The sequence below is a fragment of the Cnephaeus nilssonii genome (genome assembly GCF_951640355.1).
Source record: "Cnephaeus nilssonii genome assembly, chromosome: 10".
Lineage (NCBI taxonomy): Eukaryota > Metazoa > Chordata > Mammalia > Chiroptera > Vespertilionidae > Cnephaeus > Cnephaeus nilssonii.
In genome coordinates this window covers 69,684,016-69,709,236 of record NC_137081.1, presented here as the reverse complement: position 1 = coordinate 69,709,236, position 25,221 = coordinate 69,684,016, and the positions used below count along the sequence as shown (strand labels likewise).

The following is a 25,221-nucleotide window of genomic DNA, read 5'->3' as shown; positions in this document are numbered from 1 at the left end:
AAAGGAGGATGAGAAAGAGGAGGACAAGGAGGAGAGGAAAAGCGGGGGCGGGGGGAAGAACACTGGATAACACTGGAAATGAAATTCGAATCAGATGTATATGGAGTTACAGAAGAAAGAGCTGCGTGGGGGTATGTTGACGCACCATTCAAGAGATTCTAAGCATGTAGGCATAGTAAATTAGTGAAGGTGAACTTGATGTATTTGAGTAAAGTGCTTGTGATGAAAGGATGAAGATGTCTCAGAGGAAGTGTTGCCAACAAAAACTCCACATTAAAGAAACTCTCAGAGGTATTTCATAACATTCAAAGCACAAAGGATAAAATGTTGGAACCTGATCCAGACTTTAAAAGGAGTAAGGTAACCCTCCAGAGCATACCAAAGATGCTCACTTCGTGCTGTAAGTCACACAAGGAAAAGAAAAGAAAAGTGCTATGCAAATTACTCTTGGTAAGTTTCTCTAAAAAAGTAATAATAATAACACACTAACTTTCAATGTCTCCAATGTTTTATATTATAGTGTACTAAGTAAACGTTAATTTTGCTAAATTTTCATTTGTCTATGCATTTATTCAGATTAAATTGTTTTTAATGTTTTGACAAACTTTTTGAGAAAGAAAAGCATTTTTGCTTTTTGTTTTCCTTTAACAAACATGTTCATAAGCATTATGGTCATTACATTCTTTAAAGTTAAAAGCTACCTTCTGGCCCTGGCTTGTTAGCTCAGTGGTTACAGTGTGCACCCACTGAATGGTTCCAGGTTCAATTCCTGGTCAAGGACACATACCTTGGTTGCAGGTAAGATTCCCAACCCCGGTCCCCAGTCAGGGTGAGTGCAGGAGGCATCCAATTGATGTGTCTCTTTCATATCAATGTTTCTCTCTCTCTTGTCCCCACCCCCTGCCTCCTTCCGCTCTTCCACTCTGTCTGAAAAAATATCCTCAAGTGAGGATTAAAAAACAAACAGAAAAAAAAGTTACATTCTGGAAATTAAATAAAAACTTTCAAGTTAACAATTGACTGGCCTGGCAACAAATTTTAAGGGTCACAGAAAAATCCTAAATTTCCTAATGATTATCAAAATTGTTTAATATGGTTACCTCATTCATGATCATTTGGATAGCCCCACACCAGTTTGCAAAGAAAGGACTACTTGAATTAAAAATTGTAAGTATGCAAATAAGTAAGTCAGACAGATAGGATACACTATTGGTAAAACACAAGTAAATGTTATGTATGAAAAAGCTTTTTGAATTATAATGAAGGCAGAAATGTATTCATTTTAACAATATTAATAGCTTCTTTAAAAGTGAGAATTAAAATTAAAATGCAACAAACTAATGTATTTATAACATGTATGCTATAGAAGGCTTAATGATTAAGATAAATGATTCAAATAAACAAAAAACTGACAAATATTCCAAAGGTAAAATGGGATATCATTGAAGAAAATAAGCTCTAGGAGGAAAAAAAAGATTTTGATTGCAAGGAACTAAAATGCACCGAGGCTTGCATAAATTAAAAGGAAATAAGTAAAAATAAAGAATTTCAATTAGTCTTTATGGAGATTGGACTTTAGAGATAGAAATTCAGGAATGAAGTCTTTTTTTTTTTTTTCCTTCTCATGGATTCTCTCACTGTCTGTCTGCTTTCAAGACAATTTAGCTCTGTTTATGCATCTTCTGCTTGGACATAAAATGCTACATCAACTAAAATCTCATCACTTTTTTGGTTAAGGGGCTACTACGTTTGACTGTCTTCTGAGATACATATGTCCAAATACTCAATAAAAAATCCAGTCAATTACCTATTATTTGGCTGATCTCAGGACATGTTCCATATCAGGAGATAATTTTGCAATTTCTTGGTTGCTATTTTCAGGATATCTTAGCAGGGCAGATACATTCACTGATGTGTGATTCACGCAATTAACAAAAGAAGAAATTAAAAAGACTAATGAGCCCTAGCAGGTTTGGCTCAGTGGATAGAGTGTTGGCCCATGGACTGAAGTGTTCCAGGTTTGATTCCCCATCAAGGGCATGTACATTGGTTACAGGTTCAATCTCCAGCCCCAGTCAGGGTGCATATGGGAGGCAACTAATCGATGTGTCTCACATCAATGTTTCTTTCTCTTTGTCCCCCTCCCTTTCACTCTCTCTGAAAAGCAATGGGAAAAATATCCTCGGGTAAGGATTAATAACACAACAACTAATGAACATATGAAGATACTTAAAATTGCAATAGAAAACTTAGTCTGTAAAATAAATGAGATATCAAATTTTAAAATATTTTATCTATTATTACTAATAAAATATGAGGAATCAGGAAAAGCAGACAAGAAAAAAATGACCCACTTATGGGCACTTCTTGAGGAAATAAAAATTAGCACAAGTGTTTTACAAAATTTGTCAAAAATCTGGATGTCTAATGACCTAATTTCACTTTTACAAATATATCTTCAAGAAATAATTATGGACCTGTGAAAAGGTTTATAATCAGGAATGCTTATTTGTATATCCTACCTAATAATAGACAAATATGCAAATTGACCTACCTTCACTATGCCCACGATTGGCCAGGAGGCGCGGGGGGGCGGGACTCGGGGTGGCCGGGGTGGCCGATTGGGCCAGCAGGACGCTGAGCTCGCATTGCCAGCGGCGGCTCGAGCTCAGCGTCTGCACCATGGCTGTGTTGCGGCACAGAAGGGGCCTCTGGGCAGTGAGCTCACATCTCGCTGCGGACCATCAAAGCGGGGGAGCTGGGTGCCTGTCCACTCTGGCACCAGGCCTGGTGCACCAGCGGACAGGCACCCAGCTCCCCTGCGATTGAAAGCGAAAGCGTGTACGGGACCCTACACGTGCATGATTTAATCATGCACTGGGCCTCTAGTAATTTATAATAGAAAATGAATTGAAAAAAATTAATATTCAATGAAAATAATTACTAGGTAGTCAGGTTTTCACATAATGAAATACTATTTATTCATTACAATTCATAAAAGTCCCAGAATTCATTTTTATAGACATGTACCAGTATGTTCATGTGCAATAACATAGAGAAATATGTATGTTTTGTACAATCTGAGAGAATTTGTTAAGTGTTTGGAAGTATTTGATAAACCACTTTAAAAAAAAAGAAAATTATACACCAGTGCTTCTTAAACTACATGTGTTATTGTTGTTTCTCTTTTTAATCCCAACTTAGTGTAGACCAATTATTACAAAAAAAACTATGATAAAATGAATCAATAGAAAAATGAAATAAAATGGCATACTAAATGTTAAGTGTTGATTTTTTATTCAATAGAAAAAATATTATTATTTCATATTATTATACAAGTTTCTAAACACTTTCATTTTCTGAACTAATCACAGACTGATAACAACATATTTGAAGACTGACAAATTATGGAACACAACTTGAGTAACACTACAATTGATCTACATTATATTGTCTCTTAAAGAGATTCAGTCTTATTAACTGCAAAGCTTTTGACTTGTTAAGTGATACATAGGTTTATACTTAAAATATGAATTATGATAACTAACATATTTTGAAGGCTTACTATGTCAGACACTAACTGTTTTCTGTACAAAAAGTATTCAAATCTCAAAATAACCATTTAAGATAAATAAAATTACTGCCTTCTTTTTACAAACAGCTAATAAGTAGCAGACCTGGGGTTTGAATGGAGGCAGTGTGGCTACCATGCCACACTGCCTCATGCCTGGAGGCTGAATGCCTCATTCCTGGAGGCTGAACTGTTTGGAACCATGGTGTGGAAGTCAAGCAATAAATCTGGACTGCGTGTCAATGGCAGTCTTCTGGAGGCAGGACAGAACTCACAGATAGACAGACTTTAAAGGAAGAATTGAAAGAATTTAATGTGGGATGTGTTCGAAGACCTCCTTGATCGCCCTGTCTGCGTGGCTTGGTTGTTTGGATCATGGCCTCATGCACCAAAAGGTTATGGGTTCAATTCCTGGTCAGGGCACATGCCTAAGTTGTGGGTTCCATCCCCAGTCAGGGCGCGTACAAAAGGCAACAGATTGATGGTTCTCTCTCACATCAATGTTTCTCTCTCTCTCTCTTTCTCTCTCATTCTTTCTCTCTTCCTCTCTCTAAAAACATATCATCAGGTGAGGATCTTTTTTTTAAAAGAATTCTTTTATCTATTCTAGGGCATTTTTGATAAATTTGGATCTTCTAACTCCTCAAAATATTGAGCACAATTGTATATATGGGGAAAATATAAAAAGGGCTGAGGTGTATTTCTCTGTTTTAGTTGTCACTACCTTTCATTAATTGTGCTATATAACACACCAAAATGAACTGTGTTAAAGGTTACCTTTTTAAAATTAGAAACTTATTTTCTTTCATTTCTTACTATTTTTCTATTTTTTGGACTTCACATACAGAAGGCTGTATTAACCATACAAATCAGTTTATGACTCACATCGATCTGGACAAGACTGCTCTTTTGTTTTATTTTAATTCTCTTTTGTCCCAATTCCCTACTCCCATTTTTCTACCCACCAAAAAAGGCAACCATTTTAATATGTTATTAGATAAGTAGATTATAGACAGACAGATGATAGATAGATAGATAGATAGATAGATAGATAGATAGATAGATATAGAGCAAGCTATCTCACCTGTTTATTTTAAACATATATTTATATTTGTATACATTCTTGTAAATATATATATATTTGTATTGGTTTCCTTTTGCTGCCATAACAAATAGCAACAAACAGTGATGTAAACAATACAAATTTATTATTTTATAGTTCTGTAAGCTCGAAGTCCAACACAGAATTTACTGGGCTAAAATCAAGGTGGCAGCAGGACTCCATTTTTTTCTGGAGGCTCTGGGCTTTCTAATCCCTTTTATTGATCATTTCAGTTCTTGGTACAATTCCATTTATTTCAGTTGTAGGACTAAGATCCCAATTTTCTTGCTGGCTGTCTGCTGAGAGCCATTTCCAGCTTTTAGAATCCACCTGGATTTCTTGGCCCATCATCCCCTTTCTCCACCTTCAGAGCCATCACAATGGTCCAGTCCCTTTTATGCTTGAATCTATCTTCCATCTTTCCTCGTCATCATTCTCATCCATCTAGAATAGGTTTTCCACTTTTATGGATTCATGTGAGAAGATTAGGCCAACTGGATAATGCAAAATAAACTATCTCAGGATAACCTCAAAGGTCTGTATTCATGATCACATCTTACAGTCATGTTTTCCATGTAAAACAACATGTTCACAGGTTCCAGGGATTAGGGCCTGGATACCTTTTTGGGGGAAGGTCACTATTCTAATTACCAAATGTAGCTCTATAGTGGAGGTCTTCGCCAACAGGCAAGGCTACTATGAAATATTTTGATTGGTCATTTTGTAATTAAACTGTTTCTTTGATTAGTTTTTTATGTTGTGGACATTATTCTGATTTTGAGGGGGCTCTGCATACCAGTTTTTTTTTATTATTTACACAATGCTTTTCAGTTAACTCATAGAGGAGACACTTATGTCTCTATTTCCATATTTTAATTGAACGTACGTGAGGGAAAACCCACAATTGTCCCATGTACCATCAGCTTAATAGAGGGAGTTGTATTTTAGATCATGGCCTGTCAGAATGATCAATAAAATGGTATTATCCTGTCAATAATTTAGCTATAAAACACACACACACACACACACACACACACACACACACACACACACACACCATGAAGAGATAATGAAATGATTAAAAAAAAATGACCCAGAGCCAGAATGACCACAGTTTTGAATACACTGAAGGAGCAAATTTTGACATGCTTACCTGAATCTAATTGCAAATTCAGATCTCTGTGCAGTCATTTATCTTTAAGTTCTAAGCCATTGCATTTCATCTGTTATTTATGATCTCATTTAGATTTCAGAAAAAAATCCAATACTTCATGACACATCTTAATTTATACTTTACCTTAAAGATTTGGTTATTCTTTGAACCAAGAGCACAACACTTATTCATGTGCAGAGGAGTTATGAACCGCCACCAAAGGTGAATGAAGATAGAGTTATTGGTCCAACCTTGGCGTCTGAATGGGGATTTGAATAGTGATGAAAATGACAGTACTCTTTCTGATAGTTCCAAAGCAGGATCTTCCTGTGGGATCCTGATTTTTGCCAGCTACTTCCCAGAGCACCTAGAGGAGCAGAGGAAAGAGGGGATACCGATATCCACCCTGGGGTTATTTTCAAAAGCTTTAACCACTGGAGGAGGCTGTTATCATTGCTGCCCAAAACGGAACTCTAAAATGCAGCAGCAAAACACCGCACGTATCTAATGAACTAACCAGGAAGAGAAAGTTAAAGTTTCTTTTCTCTCTCACTTGTGATACCAAAGGGCAATAGGGCAGCTAGCAGGAAAAAGTCTAGAGGCACAAACCTAGCAACACAGGCTTCAAAAGGTGCATTTCACAAGTGGTAGACACATAGTATGTTTTCTTTGCACTCTCTAGGGGTCAGCTTATTTCTCAAATGCCAATTCCAATCACAATAGGCACTTTTGGCATTTAGGAAATATTCGGTGCTTTTCATTCAGCTCAGGAGTTCGTGTGTTCAGAAAACAGGGACTGAAAGGATGCAAGGTCAGCTACTGCCAATCTCCACTCCTCACTCCACAGGGATTTACTCAAAGGAGAATACAGCTGCGGCTCTCCCTTTAGGAAAGTATCCTTCTTGTTGCCAGAGTGAGTCCAAGCGGATTCCTGACTGTCCTCTAAAAAGAAAAGAATAGCACATTTCTGAAAAAGAAAAATGCACATAAATAACATTACGTGAAGTAAAAATTACAGAACTTAGTGAATATAAAGCAGTACCCACTACGTGTGTTTAGAAATATCACAATTCAAAGGCATTCGGTGCCAAGGTTTTAATGAATCTCACAAATACAATGAGCACATTAGTGAGCACATTGTTGCTTTCAAAGAGTCTGATTCATTTCTGAACACAAGAATGGCAAAACAATCTCTCAGTCCCAAAGGGTCAAAATCAGGGCATATTACAAAACCGCTTTCAGCTGCACCTTATGACAAAGAAATTTTCAGAATGATTAAACCCAAGTCTCATGCCCCAATGTAGAAAAATAACAAGCTCACGGGTAAACCTGTGGTAGACGAGAGAATAGCCTGTGGAATGGCCTTCTTTGAAACTAAAAATCTTTTGAACGCAGTATAGGGTCTACCATCAGCAAACGTTGAGAGTGAAAGAGTAATTATCAAAATCCAACCAGCTGTTAACTTCCATTTACTGGAAAAATATTTCTCATATTCTGATGTGAGAAAGCATAAGGATTTGTTTGTTAAAGATCACCTTATGCTAGAGGAATTATAAACAGCGGGCACCGTTAACACTTAGATTAGTAGATTTTTTTCTTTAAGAAATGAGACTGAACCTTAGCTATCCCACCACTGAGACAAGCATCTGGAGGTGAACCCGCAAATACCAAGCAATTTCATGAGCAGCTGAAAAGCCTGAAACTCCTAAGTCCCTTGTATTTTCTAACTGATGCAATTGCTAACTTCAGTGCATGGCTGTAGGAAAGGAATGATACTTTTTATTTTACTTGTGCAAACTTATACCTACTTATTTGTGAAATCCCACAAAATCCCACTCTGAAGTACTTTGGGAAGACCTTCAGATCTCTGGGAAATCTTTCTGGTTTAAAAAATTCACATGAGACTTGCATACAAATTCTGAAACAGCCTTGTTTTTCTTCTCCCATTACATTACAGGTCAAGAGGACATGAGTATGTGCTGGCCATAAATGCTTGCAGCATAATATATGTTAGCATTCCCTCCAAATAAATATTCCCTTGAAGAAGCAAACAGAGTAGAAAGGCCAGGCAGAATGCATTGCACTTATTTAGTTCCATTGCATCATTGTATTTAGGGCGCCAAGCTGATCCCCTTAGTGTAGCTATAATTTCTTTTGGTCTTACACAGTGTACATTGGGTTAATGAGGTCAACTTCATCTCCAAATGGTACCTTACACTCATGCCATCTCTTAATAAAGCACAATTCTTTAGTGACAAGAGGGAAATAACAAATTTAGATAATCAGACTGAAATTGGGAGCATTCTAGATTTTCCTCATTCTTTTTCATGACACATATTTAATTTTATAGTAAAACTTTCTCTGAAGTTAGCTCTCTGCTACATCTCCTACTGTCCTAGCTTTAAATCAGGCTATTATTTCTCACCTAGATTATGGCAGTAACCTATTCCTCTTTTTCTAGCCTGTCAATATATTTATTCTAATATGTACACAGATACCACAATGATATGTCTAAAGCACATATTTTATATTTTTCTACCTTATTTAAATCTTTTGGTTCCTTGCGTGTTCAAAAAGATAGAACCTCCATTACTGGTATTAAATAAATATTGGGCAAGTAACATCTAAACACACAAACAGTAGTCAAGCAATATACTTTAAGCTGCTGGGACTTTGAACTTTTATGAGAAAACACACACACACACAAAACAACCTTGAACATGGTCCCTAATAAGGTAGTCATGTCTGATAGATAAGAATGTCATATAGTAACCTGTTTTATGAAGTAATGAACTGTGGTCCTGATAGAAAAAAAATCTTTGTGAGAATAATGAATTTATCCAGGTGGACCACATCCAACAGCAGGGGCAAGAGTTTAACAACTATTAGCTATTGTTTGAGATGCACCATGAAGGCAAGCTGTGTGCCACACCCTCAAAGCATCTGTGCACTTTGTGAGGATCAGTGATATGTGGTAAAACAATATATATTAGTAATTATGTCACTATGAGTCTCAGGAACTTTTAAGCAGGGTATCTTTCTTTCTTAATCAAGCTCCTAAATAAGGAAGACTTTTCTTTACAAAACTGAAAGAAGTAAATAGTTGAGATGAATAGAACAGATGTTTAGGAAATATGCAGATAAAAATGGAGCGAATATAGATATTCCTCAACATCATAAAGGCCATATATGATAAACCCTCAGCTAATACCATATTCAATGGTGAAAAACTGAACGTTTTTCCCCTAAGATCAGGAATAAGACTGTCCACTCTCACCACTCTTATTCAACATAGTGCTGGAAGTCCTAGCCAGAGCAATAAGGCAAGAAAAAGAAATAAAAGTCATCCAAATAGGGAAGGAAGAAGTCAAACTGTCACTTTTTTGCAGATGACATAATGCTGTATATAGAAAAACCCTAAAGACTCCACAAAAAAACTATTAGAAACAATAAATACAGTCAAGTTGCAGGATACAAAATCAATGTGCAAAAATCCATTGCCTTCCTGTACATTAACAACAAAACTTCAGAAAAAGAAATAGAAAAAACAATTCCTTTTGCAATAGCAACCAAATGAATAGAATACCTAGGAATAAACTTAACAAAGAATATGAAAGACCTATATACTGAAAATTACCAAGCAGTATTAAAAGAGATTGAAAAAGACATAACAAAATGGAAAAAAAAAATCCCATGTTCATAGGTTGGAAGAATCAACATAGTTATAATGGCCATATTATTCAAACCAATATACAGATTTCATGCAATCCCCATCAAAATTCCAATGTCATTTTTAAAAGAAATAGAATGAGAAATCATCAGATTTGTATGGAACCACAAAAAAACCCGAATAGCCAAAGAAATCCTGAAAAAAAAAGAAAAGAAGAAGAATGAAGCCAAAGGTATCACACTACCTGACCACAAATTATACTACAGAGTTACAATAATCAAAACAGCATGGTATTGGCAGAGAAACAGATACACAAATGAATGGAACAGAATAGAGAGCCCAGCTATAAAATCACATGTATCTGAACAGATAATTTTTGACAAAGAAGCCAGAAACACACATTGGAGTAAAGACAGTCTCTTCAAAAAATGGTGCTGGGAAAAATTGGAAAACCACATGTAAATGAATGAAACTGAATTACAGTTTGTCCCCATGTACAAAAATCAATTCAAAATGAATCAAAGACCTAAACGTAAGACCTGAAACAATAAGTTACATAGGAGAAAATATAGGTACCAAACTTATGGACCTGGGTCATAGAGACCATTTTATGGACTTGAACCCAAAGGCAAGGAGATATAGGCAAAAATAAATGAATGGGACTATATCAAACTGAAGAGCTTCTGCAAAGGAAATGGACAACAAAACAAACAGGCAGCCGACCAGATGGGAGATGATATTTGCAAACAGTAGCTCTGACAAAGGTTTAATATATTTCCAAAATATATAAAGAACTCGTGAAACTCCATACCAAACAAATGAACAAACAAACAACCCAATGAAAAACTGAGCAGAGGACCTGAAAATACACCTGTCCCAAGAAGACATACAAACAGCCAAAGATATGCAAAGATGTTCAACCTCACTGGCAAGTAGGGAAATGCAAATCAAAGCGACAAGGAGGTACCACATTACACTTGTTAGAGCGGCCATTATCAACAAGACAAGCAATAAGAAGTGTTAGAGAGGTTGTGGAAAAAAGGGAACTCTCATTCAATGCTGGTGGGAATGTACACTGGTATACCAGTAACCACTATGGAAAGCATTCTGGCGATCCCTCAAAAAATTAAGAATAGAACTACCATATGACCCAGCAATCCCACTCCTGGGTATATACCCGAAAAACTTGAAATCATGTATTTGCAAAGATATATGCATCCCAATTTCATTGCAGCATTAATCATGGTGGCCAAGACATGGAAACAACCAAAGTATCCTGCAGTAGAGGATTAGATAAAGAATATATGGTACATATACACAATGGAATACTATTCAGCCATTGGAAAAGATGAAATAGCCCTATTTGCAACAAGATGGATGGACCTTGAGAACATTATGCTAAGTGAAATAAGTCAGACACAAAAAACTAAGAACTATATGATTTCACTCATATGTGGGATATAAAACTGAAACTTATGAACACAAACAGCAGTGTGGTGGTTACTAGATGGAAGAGTGTGGGGGGGAAAGGGGGTCCTAATATACCGAGCATGTCAAACTCAAAGGCTAACACGGGCCAAATAAATAAGGTTTAAGTTTATGTAGGCTGCAAAAAAGCAAAAGCTTCAATTTTCATAGAAATGTAGGTTTATTTCAATAGAGACATGCTGAATAAAAAGGGCTGAAATAAATGAGTAATCATTAACATAAAATAATATAAAATTTTAATAAAAATTAATAATTTTTCTTGAACATTAACTTACCAGACACTGAATAACTGCACAAATTAATAAGCATAATGCAAATAAACTTATTTTTTTTGCTCTCTGAAAGCGAAATAGTTCCTGTGTGCACACCAAACAAGTCAGTGCAAGACTAATGACGTGGCAATTGGATGCTAAAATATTTGAGAGAACTGGTGTGCCTGTGCATAAGGTGAGTAAGGGAAATGAATGCAACCCGATTATAGTAATCAGTCATTAGCGAACACTGTAGTTTGTTATTAATAACTAGAGGCCCGGTGCACTAAATTCATGCATTGGCGGGGGGTGTCCCTCAGCCCAGCCTGCACCCTCTCCAATCTGGGACCCCTCAGGGGATATCTGACTGCAGCAGTCGGACATCCCTCTCACAATCCGGGACTGCTGGCTCCCAACCGCTCGCCTACCTGCCAGCCTGATCACCCCCTAACCACTCCCTGCCAGCCTGATCAATGTCTAACTGATACCCTGTTGGCCTGATTGCCCCCAACTGCCCTCCCCTACCAGCCATGTTCTGGGGCAGCCATCTTTGACCACATGGGGGAGGCCATCTTATGCAAGGGCATAAGGGTCAATTTGCATATTACCTCTTTATTATGTAGGATTATGTATAACAGGGTATTTTAAAAATTAAGTTACAAAATTTTTATTAAAACGTTTCTTACATACCGTTATATTGGCTGGGCTGCAAAAATATTCATTGTGGGCCGTATGCGGCCTGTGGGCCGCGAGTTTGACATGCCTGTTAAGGTGACAGGAGAAGATGTGACTTTGGGTGGTGGACACATGGTGCAATATACAGATCTTGTAACATAGAAACTCACACATGAAACCTATATGCTCATGCTAACAAATGTCACCCTGATCAATTTAATAAGTAAAATATTTTTTAAAAAATAAAAAAACTGAACAATAAAATGGTAATGAATACATATCTATAAACAATCAAATCTAAAAATCAAGATAAATGAACAAGGAATCTAATGGACAAAATAAACTGATGAATAAAATAGAACCAGAGGCATGGAAACATGGAACAGACTAACAAATCTCAGACAGAAATGGGGAGGGAGGAAAGGAAAAGATTAACCAAAGATCTTATATTCATATATGCATTACCTATGGACACAAACAATAGGGTGATAAAGGCCTGGGGTGGGGTGGAAACTGGATGGAGGGGGGGAAATAGGGGTAAAAAGGTGGACATCTATAATATTTTCAAAAATAAAGATTTTAAAAATAAATAAATAAGAGAAATGGTAAACGGGAAAATTGCAAATATGAACAAATCTAAATAAGTGTTTACGGTATAAAACAATATTAATACTTTGCTGACAAATATGGAGTATAATAAAAAATCAGGTAAAATGATAAACAAACAAACAAAAACAATGCATCAATAATGTCAAAGAGAAAATAGGCAAATGAAAATAAATCATTGTTAGGTTGCGTATTGTTTTAGTTTCCTAAATCCAAATATTCATATTGCATTTTAAGGATAACCACTAGAAATAAATATAAATTGTGCTGTTTTCAGACTAGCAAAATGAGTGTATAGATACGTGTGTTGGGGGAAACAGTGCAAATACAAATAACCCTCAGTCAGTCCCAAAGAACATTGGAAATATGGACACTGGAATGCATGGAAAAAAATAAGGTAAACAGAAATCACAGAATTGTAGAAAATAAAATTACTGAAAATAAACAAACTACAAAGTGGAAGAGCCAACAATAAAGCAAAATCCACAGATGATAGCAACTGATTAGATTTGGGGCCCAAGGAAAGAGAATATTAAAGATCTGCCCTGTTTTAGTGGTATCTATTGCTGGGGCTGTTGGTGGTTGGGGAGGGGCATTATAAGTGAAAGTGAAGTAATCAGCCAAGTTTTTTAAGAGATTGTTTTAAAAACAAATAGCTCATACTATAGTTTTAAACCAAGGTACTTTTGAATTTAAATATCTGACCTATTTGAAAGGCGTTTTGATGGTTTATCAGTTTTCTATTTTTTTTTTGTTTTTTCTGCGAAACAAATAATATATACCATAAAATATAAGTGAATAAAGAATTGATGATATAGGAGAAACTCCTTGTTCCAAACAAGATAAAGCTATATAATATACAATGAGAGAAGCTTTTTGAAAGAAAATTAAATAACTTGAAGGTCACAAAGGATGACCTGAATCCTGTGTCACTGGTCTTTACTCCCCAAGGTTGGGAGTGGATGACAAAAGACCAACAGTTCAAGAGGAACCTAATTGCGAAGGTCTGGTGATTTATTTTCTTTTATTTGGAGCCTGTAAGGAGCAAGTCCCAAGAGTAAATGTCAGGGTATATGCATTGGCAGAAGAGATCCTTACTACCCATTCAGAGAATCACAGGACTTCTGATATTTCTTCATTTTTACCCCAAGAAGACAAAGATAACTAAAGGCTATATAGTTGAGGAGGGAGCAGAACGTCTTAATTTTCACAGTGATAGATGGCACAGAACTCAGAATTTGAACAATGAAAATAAGAGGTTATGTTTAAAAATCAGTGGAATTGTACACCATCGTCTAAAGTTCCAGTGGTTGGCAAACTGCGGCTCTGTTGACTAATGAGTTTGCCAACCACTGACCTAGACTCTCGATTCCAATAATTACAGGCTGTTGTTGTTCCTTGTGATTAAACCCCTATCCCAGTGGTCGGTAATCTCATTAGTCAACAGAGTGGCAAACCGTGGCTTGCGAGCTGCATGTGGCTCGCGAGCCGCAGTTTGCCGACTACTGGTCTAAACTAACAAGATGCTTATTAATGCAAGGATGAGAAATCTTTCCTCTCTGTCACAATAATATGTGAGCCCTGGACTGATTTCCCCACTTACTGGTATTCCTCTAGTCTAGATCTATTCTTTTCTGCCTTGCTTTGGACCTACAGGTTGATTGTATGAACTGCCTCATTTGGGCAGGCCCTGTTACCATCTGAATTATGATTATGGTTGGATTTGGAGAATAAGAAGTACAACAAGAGATGAGTCAGATGAAAAAAAATGGGTCAGGGTACTTATTTACACATCCAACTTACCCACTTCATACCTCACACCAATCCATCTCTTCTTGCAAAGACAAATTTTGGCAGTGGCTGCCTTTTTCTCCATGATATATGACTATTCATTTTCCCTGGGTTCCAGACACTGTCTCATCTGTTGGCTCTTTAGGTATTGGGTAGTATCAACTTCCTCTTCTTTTGAATCCCTGAGTGATTTGCCATCCCTTATTCATATACCTTAACTTTGTCCATACCTCTGTAAATAATCCTATCTTCAAACTCTCTCCTTTACTTCTTTGAGTGTAAAATTTATTACCTGATCTCTAATTAAGACCACCCTCTGGCAAAACTCCAAGGAAAAGATGGAGACAGAAATTACTGAATTGATTAAATATTTACTCAGAAAACATTAGAAGCCATGTTTTGTTTTGTGTGTGTTTTTGAGCCAGTAGATGATTTTTCACTGAAAAAGAACATGCTGTATAAAAAGTAAATAAAATTCTATTAGAGACATGAAACTTCTCATTTTGTATACTTGCATTTGTGGCCTTTAAAATTCAACCAACTACATATGAAGACATTGCTTTTCAATTATCTTTTGAAAGTAATTTCAAGAAAAAAATTTGGACTCCTTCCAAAAGACGTCATTTTTAAAGGAATTCGCTAGATTATTTTTAAAAGTCTCATAATTGAACATTAGTCTCAAATCAAATACTCATTTACATCTAAATTTTTTCAACTTCTCTAAGACTTATTTGTAAAATCAATAGTAGAGTTTAATCATATGTTTAAGGAGTCATCTGTAATTTAGGAGTAGTAAAGATGCAATTATTAATTTACTTGGATTAGTTTTAAATTTATAGGCTATTAATTTACTAGGCTTTGTTCAGTTGTATGAGTAATAAAGATTGGAAGTTAAACTCACAATGTGTTTAAATTCACTATTCTTGATCTGTGTTCTTTCTTTTTAAAGGACATCTGTGTGTATACATACATATGTGTATGTTTTTGTTTCCCTGTGTATAGGTGTGTTGAGCAAACTCTAGATAGGATAAACCCAAAGAAATCCAGGATAAGACACATAATCTAACTTCTGAAAATGAAAGTCAAGAGAAAAGTACACTGAAAACAGCAGAAATGATGCATTACTTACTTAAGAACACCAATTCGGATAACAGAGGATTTCTCATCTGAAACCATATAGTCCAGAAAAAAAAAATGGCACAACATTTTTCAAGTGCTGAACAAAAATAACCCCAAATTCAACATCTGATGAAATTATCCTTCAAGATAAAGACATTCTAAGATGAAGAATAAGAAAGAGAATTTGCCACTAGCAAATCTATCATTAAAGAATGGCTAAAGGAAGTTTTATAAACAGTAAGGAAATGATCATAGAAAAAGATTAGGAACTTCAGAAAAGAAATTTGGAATGAATAAAAATGGAGTCAATACAAATAGAGTCTTAAATCACTTAATGATTGAAGAAAAATTATGACACCATCTGATGTGGTGTTCAATGCTTGTAGAAGAAATACCAGAGTCTATTATATGGTAGAAGTAGGGAGGGTAAAAGAATATAAATGGAAGTAAAATTTCCACAATTCCCTTGAAATAATAAAATCCCAATACCAGTAGGCTTTAATAAGTTACATAAAAATACTATAATATCTGAGCAACCACTAAGAAAGTAATGCACAGCTATATACTGAAAACAAATAAATCAAGATGAGCCTTTAAAAAATGTTTTAAGTATTAAAATACGTCAACTTGGATTAGTTTTAAATTTATAAGCTATTAATTTACTAGGCTATTAATTATGGTTTCAGGTGGCATAAATGGAAAGATATTTGAGTGTTTCCCTCATAAGCAATGGATGCAGGGCTGTAATGCCCTAACTAGGCAGCTGACATTGGCTTAGGGATAGATTTGGGATCCACAGGGACAAATTCAAAATGAAAGAAGTGAGAGCCTCCGCCAGGGATCATCTGGGTGATACAGAGTGAATGTAAAATCAATTATAAAAAGTCACTAAGTGTAAAATAGTCACAGTCAAAAAAAGTTAAAATGCCAAGGTCAGCAGAAGTTCAAAGCCAAGCCCAATGAGATCTGAGAGGAGGGCTGGAGGAAGCACAGAGGTTGGGAAAGGAAGGCTGGTTCATGATTTGCTGCTATGGGCTGACAATTGTTTGGTGCATTAGCTAAAGTCATTGGACTCATTTGATGTGGCAGAGTCAGAAAGTACAGTGTAGGAAACACATAATAGCCATTATTGGGTTTCATACCATTGAGGAGCTTTTCTTAGGTTGCCTTGTTAAGCCTGAGTGACAAGGCATTCTAGCCCGATTTTATGAATGATTTAATAAAGACTTAGTAAATTTAATTACATGGATAAAATAATTTAACCACATATGACTAGATTAAGATATGCATCTTGTCTTTTATATGTTTTGCTTATAGGCATATTCTACAGTTGAACTGAGCAAAGAATCTGGGTTGGTAACCAATCTCTCAACTACCTCCTCTCTCCAATAATAAGCCGTGTACTTATTCACTTCAAGGTTAAAAACTATTTTCTTAACTAGTGTTTTTATTATAAGAACAGACAAATTCTTAAAAGAAAACAAAGTAGGACCTTGGTTGACTAAGATCACAGACGATTTTTGAAAATTAAGTAAACGTCAAAGGTAAAAAAAAAATAAGAACTATGCAATGGAATTGAAATCACTTTCTGTTAAAAGATTGGTGTGTTGTTTGCCTTTATTACTTATTAAATGATGAATTTTATAGAAAACATGATGTATTTCCACAATTCATATTTCTTTTTCTTAGAAGTCAGTGTTTAAAAACATAAGCCCTAAGTTACCTGCAAGTGACCTGGAGAAATCTAGATCTGATTATTCTTTCTTTAAAAAAAAAGGGGGTGGTGGTTATTGATTGTAGAAAGAGGAAGGTAGAGGGAGAGAGACAGAGAAACACCCTCAACCTGGGCATGTACCATGACAGGGAATCAAACCTGCAACCTTTTGATGCATGGGATAAGGCTCAACCAACTGAGCCACACACACCAGGGCTAGATCTGATACTTCTTAATTGTGCAACTGTGGGGTGATGTGAACCTCTCTAAGGTTTAATATATTCATGTGTAAATTGGGGATAATTATTGGGGTGCTTAGAGATTAAATCAATAACACATATCAAATAGTTCAGTGTCTTCCTGGGAAAGTATTTCTTGGAAAGCAATTTACTTTTTAATGAATACCAGGCAAACAATTTTGTTAAAAATCATTGATAGGGAATAATGTTGACAAAGAGATAGTGATGATCTTCCATTAGAAATTTACCTCCACTTCTGTCTACACCTTGAACCCTGAACAAAAATAACCAGTAAAAGACTCGTAGTCATTTGGGACATGGGTAAAAGCCCTTTAAAGAAAACAAATGTAACAAAACATAAAATAATTTTTAAAAATACTGTAGAAAGTTGGGGGGGGGGTCAATAGGAGAAAAAGGAGATATATGTAAAACTTTAGACAATAAAAAATACTATAGAAAGATAATACTTATTCAGTTTTAGAAAGATAAATAATATTTTGGTGGAAAAATGATTGTAAAGAAAAACAAGCTGCAGCTTCTCTCACAGCTAAAAAACATGGAGTAAAAGAAGACAGCTAAGCCCCTTAGGCAGAATGCTATGAATTCCAATAGTGTACAGTAGAGAGAGGAATTGACAGAAGACTAATTTTTCAAGTAGAAAATGTTTGAAAAAGTTAGCACTTGGATCAATATATCATTCTGTTTTTTTTAAAAAAAATGAGTGGCATCTTGGGAGTGGATTTTTATTTTTTAATCAAATGTAAATATAAAAACAAAGATCCTTTACAACTTTAAGTTATCGATGGTACTATGAGTGATTGTAGTAATTTTATTTTTGTAAGGAACACATTGATTCAAAAACTAACACTTTGTTTCTGGTAGTCATTTATCAACAATATGATATTATTTTTATAAAATATTCTAAAATGATATAAACATTTTTCATTGTAGAAAAACTTCTATCCATTTCAGATAATTTACAAAATATCAACTCTATTATAAGGGCCTATGTCATTTAAAAAATTAAAACTTCAAAATTAGAACTTTCATTTCATTACACAATATTTGTCAAGCTAATTCATCACTCTTGTTCATTCTCACATCTTCCATTGATAGTGGAGTGTGAATTAGTGTTTCTGGGAAACGAAGCATTTCCTAACACTGTCAGCTAAAATCATAAAATTCCCAGCAAACTGCAAAGCATTTTTTCATTTAGTGGCTAGACTTCAGTAACTACAATATTTACCTAATATGTCACACTGAAATAAGTAAATAACTTTTAATATAAAATTGCATTCATTGTAGTTTAACAGCGTATAAGTACAGAGACCAGGATACATTTGATTTGGGTAGATCTCAAGAAGATGCCAATTTATTTAGGTTTATGATTATGTAAATAAATTAACAAACGCTGCAGAAAGATCATATGTAATGGGTACAAAATAAGGAAATGTTTGAAATTTTGGTGTGAACCCCAAAATAGAAACTATATAAAAATTGAAAGTCAGAAGATCATGAAATGCAAACATTAAACATAACAAGAGTTGTATCAACACATAACTAGAGAAACTTAGCTAACATCCTTAAAAAATGTGCAGCAGGCTTCCTCATTAGCATTAGTGATTATATGCTTTTTGAGGGAAGAAACTTCAAAATTCATCTTGCAATGCCTAAAGACTTTCACCTCAATAAATAAGGCAGACTGGGAGAAAATATCCAGAGTACATATATCTGGATGACAACTTTAATGCAGAATATGTGAAAAAATTTTAAAAATCTATATTAATAAGAAAACATTCAATAAAAAATGCTAAAAGTCACAAAGAGATACTGTATTTAAAAAGATCAATAAATGCCAGTAGGCTCAATAGACATCAGGTAATTGCAAATTCAGCCGCAATGACATGACATTTGTTATCCACTAAAATAGCTGGCATATAAAAGACTGATACTACTAAATAGTCGTAACTGTACAGAATAACTAGACGTCCCATACATTGCTCATGGGAGTGTAAAATAATACAACCACTTTAAAGACCTGTTTGACAGTTTGTTATAAATTTAAAAATATATCTACCCTATGATTGAGCAATTCAACTACCAGATTTTTATTAAAGAATATATATATATATATATATATATATATATATATATATCTGCTTACCAAAACTAATTGTACAAAAATGTTATAGAGGCCTTATGCATTAAATAAAAAACTAGAGTTCTTTACTCTAGTGTCCATCAACAAGGGAATGGATAAACATATTGTGGTATATTCATAAAATGCAGGGTCAGTATTAGAACGAGGCAAAAAAGATATACATATATGTATGTGTGTGTTGATATGTATTTTCTATTAAATATATCTAATAAAATATATTATTAATGTCACATTAATATGATTAATTTAATTTATTATTAATTTAATCTAATACATTCTTAATATATTATAATGTATGTACATATATGAATACTTACACACATATCTATGCTATACATTTATCATGGCCAACTGCATAATTTATTGGGTTTATGCAAAATGGAAATGTGGGGCCTTTTGTTCAAAAAGCAGAGAAAAGAATACCATTACTGTTCATATCTGTGTTGCACAAAGCCAGTTTTCAATGAATATAAGAGCACTTACCAAATACATGAAATCACTGAAATTACACACTCCATATTTTGCAATTGGGACATGCAAGTTTACACAATGAAATACTACACAGAAATAAATTTTAAAAAAAAGAACTCTTACCATTTGCAACAGAATGGATGGACCTGGAGAGTATTATGTTGAGCGAAATAAGCCAGTCAGAGTAAGGTATCATATGATCTAACTCATATGTAGAATATAATTAACCAAATGAACTGATAATCAAAAATAGACCCAGAGACATAGAAACATGAACAGACTGTTGAACCTCAGAGGGAAGGCAGAGGAGGGTGGGTGGGAAGAGATCAACCAATGAACTTGTATGCATATATGCATGACCCATGGACACAGACAATGGGGTGGTGAGGGCCTGAGGGAGGGGCATGAGGCTGGAAGAGATTAATGGAGGGAAAAGGAGTACCTATGTAATATTTTCAATAGTAAAGATTAAAAAATAAAACAGAGACTGCTACAGGAAGAGGTGGTTTGAGAGATGAGAGATAACAGAAATTCAATGTTGTATGTACTAAATTTAAATGCCCATTATATATCAAATAATAAATGTCAATTTGGCTGTTGGATCTGTGAGTATGGAGAGCAGAGAAGACATCTGATCTGGAGATTTAAATGAGAGTTGTCGGCATAGTGGTGACATGATATTTAAAGCCATGAGAAGTAAGAAAAGCTAATATAACAAGTATAGATGGAGAAAAAAGAGGAGTGAGGACTCAACCTTGGAACACTCCAGTATTCAGAGATCAAAGAAATGACATGTAACCTCCAATGGAAACTTGAAAATTAACTTTGGCAAGCAACTTAATCTTTCCAAACATATTCACTCATCTGTAAAGTAATGATAATGATGACCTATATTAAAATTTGCTGAGGAATGAAAGATAAAACTAGTGAAAGAAATTAAGAAAGATACCAATAAGTGGAAGCATATACCATGTTCATGGATTGAAAAATTAACATAATTAAAATGTCCAGAAAAAAGGGGACATATGTCATGTTTTCAACAATAAAGATTAAAAAACAACAACAAATGTCCATACTACCCAAAGTAATTATAGATTCAATGCAATTCCTTTTAAAATACCAATGGCATATTTCAAAGATCTAGAAAAAAAAAAATCCAAAAATGTATATGGAACCAAAAAAGGCCCTGAATCAATCTTGAGAAAGAACAAAGTTAAAGGTATCACCATGGTGGATATCAAACTATACTACAAGTCCATTGTAATTAAAACGGCCTGGTACTGGTATAAGAACAGGCATATAGACCAATGGAACAGAACAGAGAACCCAGAAATCAACTCATGCCTTTATGGTCAATTAATATTTCATAAAGAAGGCAAGAGCATACAATGGAGTAAAGACAGTCTCTTCAACAAATGATGTTGGGAAAATTGGACAGGTATATACAAAAATGAAACTAGACCAAAAACTTACACTGTACACAAGAATAAATTCAAAATTGATAAAAGACTTAAATGTGAAAATCCTATAAGAAAGCAAAGGCAGTAGAATATCAGATTCTCTCGCAGCAACATTTTTGCCTATATGTCTCCAAGGACAAGGGAAACTCAGGAAAAGTTAAACAAATCAGACTACATCAAGCTAAAAAGTTTCTGCACAGCAAAAGAAATCATCAACAAAATGAAAAGGGAACCCTCTGTATGGGAGAACACATTTGCCAATGATACATCTGATAAAGGGTAAATTTTGAAAATATATAAAGCCAATACCAGTTTGGCTCAGTGGATAGAGCATCGGCCTGCGGACTCAAGGGTCCCAGGTTCGATTCCGGTCAAGGGCATGTACCTTGGTTGCGGGCACATCCCCAGTAGGGGGTGTGCAGGAGGCAGCTGATCGATGTTTCTCTCTCATCGATGTTTCTAACTCTCTATCCCTCTCTCTTCCTCTCTGTAGAAAATCAATAAAATATATTAAAAAAAAGAAAATATATAAAGAACTTATAGAATTCAACACCAGGAAGACAAACAATCCAATTTAAAAATTGGGCAAAGGACCTGAATAGACACTTTTCCAAAGAGGAAGTACAGATGGCCAATAGACAGCTGACAAAATACTCAACATCACTAATCATCAGAGAGATGCAAATTAAAACTACAATAAGCTATCACCTCACACCTGTCAGAATGGCTACTATCAATAAATCAACACAAGTGCTGGAGAGGATGTGGAGAAAAGGGAATGCAGACTGATGCAGCCATTGTGGAAAACAGTAAAAATTAAAAATGGAACTGCCTTATGATCCAGCAATTCCAATTCTGGAAATTTATCCTAAGAATCCCAAACACCAGTCAGAAAGAATATACTGTATGTACCCCTATGTTCATAGCAGAATTATTTACAATAACAAGATCTGCAAACAGCCCAAGTGTTCATCAGCAGATGAGTGGATAAAAAAAAACTGTGGTACATTTACACAATGGAATACTACTTGGCTGTAAAAAGAAGGAACTCTTATCCTTTGCAGTAGAATGGATGATTCTGGAGAGTGTTATGCTAAACAAAATAAGCCAGTCAGAGAAAGACAAATACCATATGATCTCACTAATATATGGAATCTAACGAACAAAATAAACTTACCAAAAGGAACCAGAAGCATGGATACATGGAACAGACGGATGGGTGCCAGAGGGGAGGAGGTGGGGGTGACTGGATAAAGAAGTTGAAGGGATTAGCTAAAGAACATACTAGTATATGCATATCCCATGGAGATGGACAATAGTGCGAGAAGGCCAAGGGAAGGAGAGGTGGGCAAAAGGGCAGGGGTGGATGGAGAAAATCTGCAATAATATCAACATTAACTTAAAACACACACAAAAAAAGTGTTATCTAAACTGTCTGAGTACTCAACAAAATTTCCCTTTTACTCAAAATTGTCTCCCTCCTCTGGTTCATTTTCCATGCTTTCTCCATAGACCTAAAAACAAAACATAACAAAAGGGTCATTTTATTTTTTAATTTGTATTATCACTGTTGGTCTTCTTTTTTCCCCTCTTATGGAATTTATTGTGGTGACAGTGGTTAACAAAATTATACAGGTTTCAGGTGCACAATTCTACAACACATCATCTGTAACTGCATTGTGTGTACACCACCCCAAGTCAAATCTTCATCCATCACCATTTACCCCCTCATACCCTCCTCCACCTGCTTCTACCCCTCCTACCCCCAGTAATACCTCAATTATGAGTCAGTTGCCCAGAAAAGGAAATATGTCTTGATCATTTTTGTAACTCTGCCATTGAATGTATTGCCTGGAAATGAAAGACACTATTTTTTCCCCCTAAAGAATGAATGTACTCTCAGCCAACAAGGTCAATTCCATTGCCCTACAGAAGCCTTTGCTATAGCTCCTACTCCTCCTTTTCAAGACAATCAGGAATCTGACCTATAAGAAATAATGTTTCACATTTCTCTGTGATGTTCACTTGAACTCTATGAACTAAACTGATTCAATAATAAATTTATCACATTTTTTCTTCCTGAGTTAAAAGAAATAACAGTAACGTCTTTAAACATGGTAATACTTATGGTAAATAAGTAACTGTCCCAACCTACTCAGATATCTAAGTTGAAAACTAAGTGTTTTTTTGACATACAGTAGAATTTATAAAATGTCAAGATAGCTTCTACTTTAATGTTATTCACAACTTTGAAATGCTTCAATTTGTGAAGTACCTCTCTCTGTTTTCAGTGGAAAAACAGCCATTTTCATTAACGATAACCTACATAATTGTGTTACAGGGTCCGATGCTGAACCAAGGAGAAGATTACTATTATATATTTATGTCTTTTAAACAAATATCTTTGGTAATTCTAAAGTCGAGGCCCTGGCCAGGTAGCTTAGTTGGTTAGAGTGTCGTTCCCCATAGGCCAAGGTTATGGGTTTGATCCCTGGTCAGGGCACAAAGAAGAATCATCCAATGAATGCATAAATAAGTGGAACAACACAATCGATGTCTTTCTCTCTCTCCCTCTCCTTTTCTTACTATCTGAAATTAATCAGTAAATTTTTAAAAAATAAAATAAGTAGTCTAATTTTTTAGGAGTTTTTATTATAAACTAGGGTCCCAGTGCATAAATTTGTGCACTTTGAAAGGAACTGTGGGCCGCGAGGCTGTGGTGGGCACAGGGGTGGGTCTTGGCCCATCATCCGCGCCCCCATCTGGCCACTCCCACCGTGGCCCCAGGTCCCCTGTCTGCCAGAAGCCCCATGCGCTGATGGCACTGGCCCTGCTCACACCTGCTGATGGCTCAGAGTGATTGGGGCCAGAGCCAGCAGTGGGTGCAAGCAGCAGCTGTCAACCCCGATCGCCCCTCAGGAGCAATCAGGGCCGGCAGCTGTGCCTCACACCCATTGATGGCGCCAAGCAATTGGGACCAGCGCCAGGCACTGGCAGCGGGTGCAAGCAGCGGCTCCAGCGCCGGCAGCGGGTGTAAGCGGGCCCAGCGCAGGCAGCAGGTGCAAGTGCCCAATGGGACTGCAGAATACGGGAGCAAAGAATTTCCAGTAACCACTGGCTGGCCCCGATTACAGCAACCGGTGCCCCACCTTGGTCGGTGCCCCCGCTCACCTGCTCCACTATCCCGACACAGCCGATGCCCGCCATAGTCCATGCTCTGTTACCTGCTCCCAACGCCTGCCATGTTCCATGCTCTGTTACCTGCTGCCAACGCCCTCCATGTTCCATGCTCTGTTACCTGCTGCCAACGCCCGACATGTTCCATGCATGCCCCCTGGTGGTCAGTACACATCATAGAGACTGGTTGTTCAGTTGTTTGGTTGTTCTGCCATTCAGTCTATTTGCATATTAGGATTATATATATATATATATATATATATATATATATATATATATATATATATAATGTGTGTGTGATTATATATATATGTGTGTGTGTGTATATATATATATACACACACACACATATATATATATAATCACACACACACACATATATATATATATATATGTTGGATTTTATCAAATGCTTTTTCAGCATCTATTGATATGATCATGTGGGTTTGATCCTTCATTTTGATTATGTGGTATATCATATTTATTGATTTATAGATAATGTACCAATTTTGCATTCCTGGAATAAGTCCTACTTGATCATGGTGCATGATCTCTTTAATGTATTGCTGGATA

The 25,221-nt window shown here is 35.8% G+C and overlaps 1 pseudogene across 1 annotated transcript in view; it reads right to left on the bottom strand.

The window, feature by feature from the left end:
• Window positions 1–24,678, bottom strand: part of LOC307106065 (nascent polypeptide-associated complex subunit alpha-like) — an 89,904-nt pseudogene extending 65,226 nt beyond the window's left edge. Inside the window, exon 1 of the transcript in view lies at window positions 24,643–24,678. The product of the transcript in view is annotated as a nascent polypeptide-associated complex subunit alpha-like (transcript). The remainder of the gene's footprint in view (window positions 1–24,642) is intronic.
• Window positions 24,679–25,221: the final 543 nt, after the last annotated feature.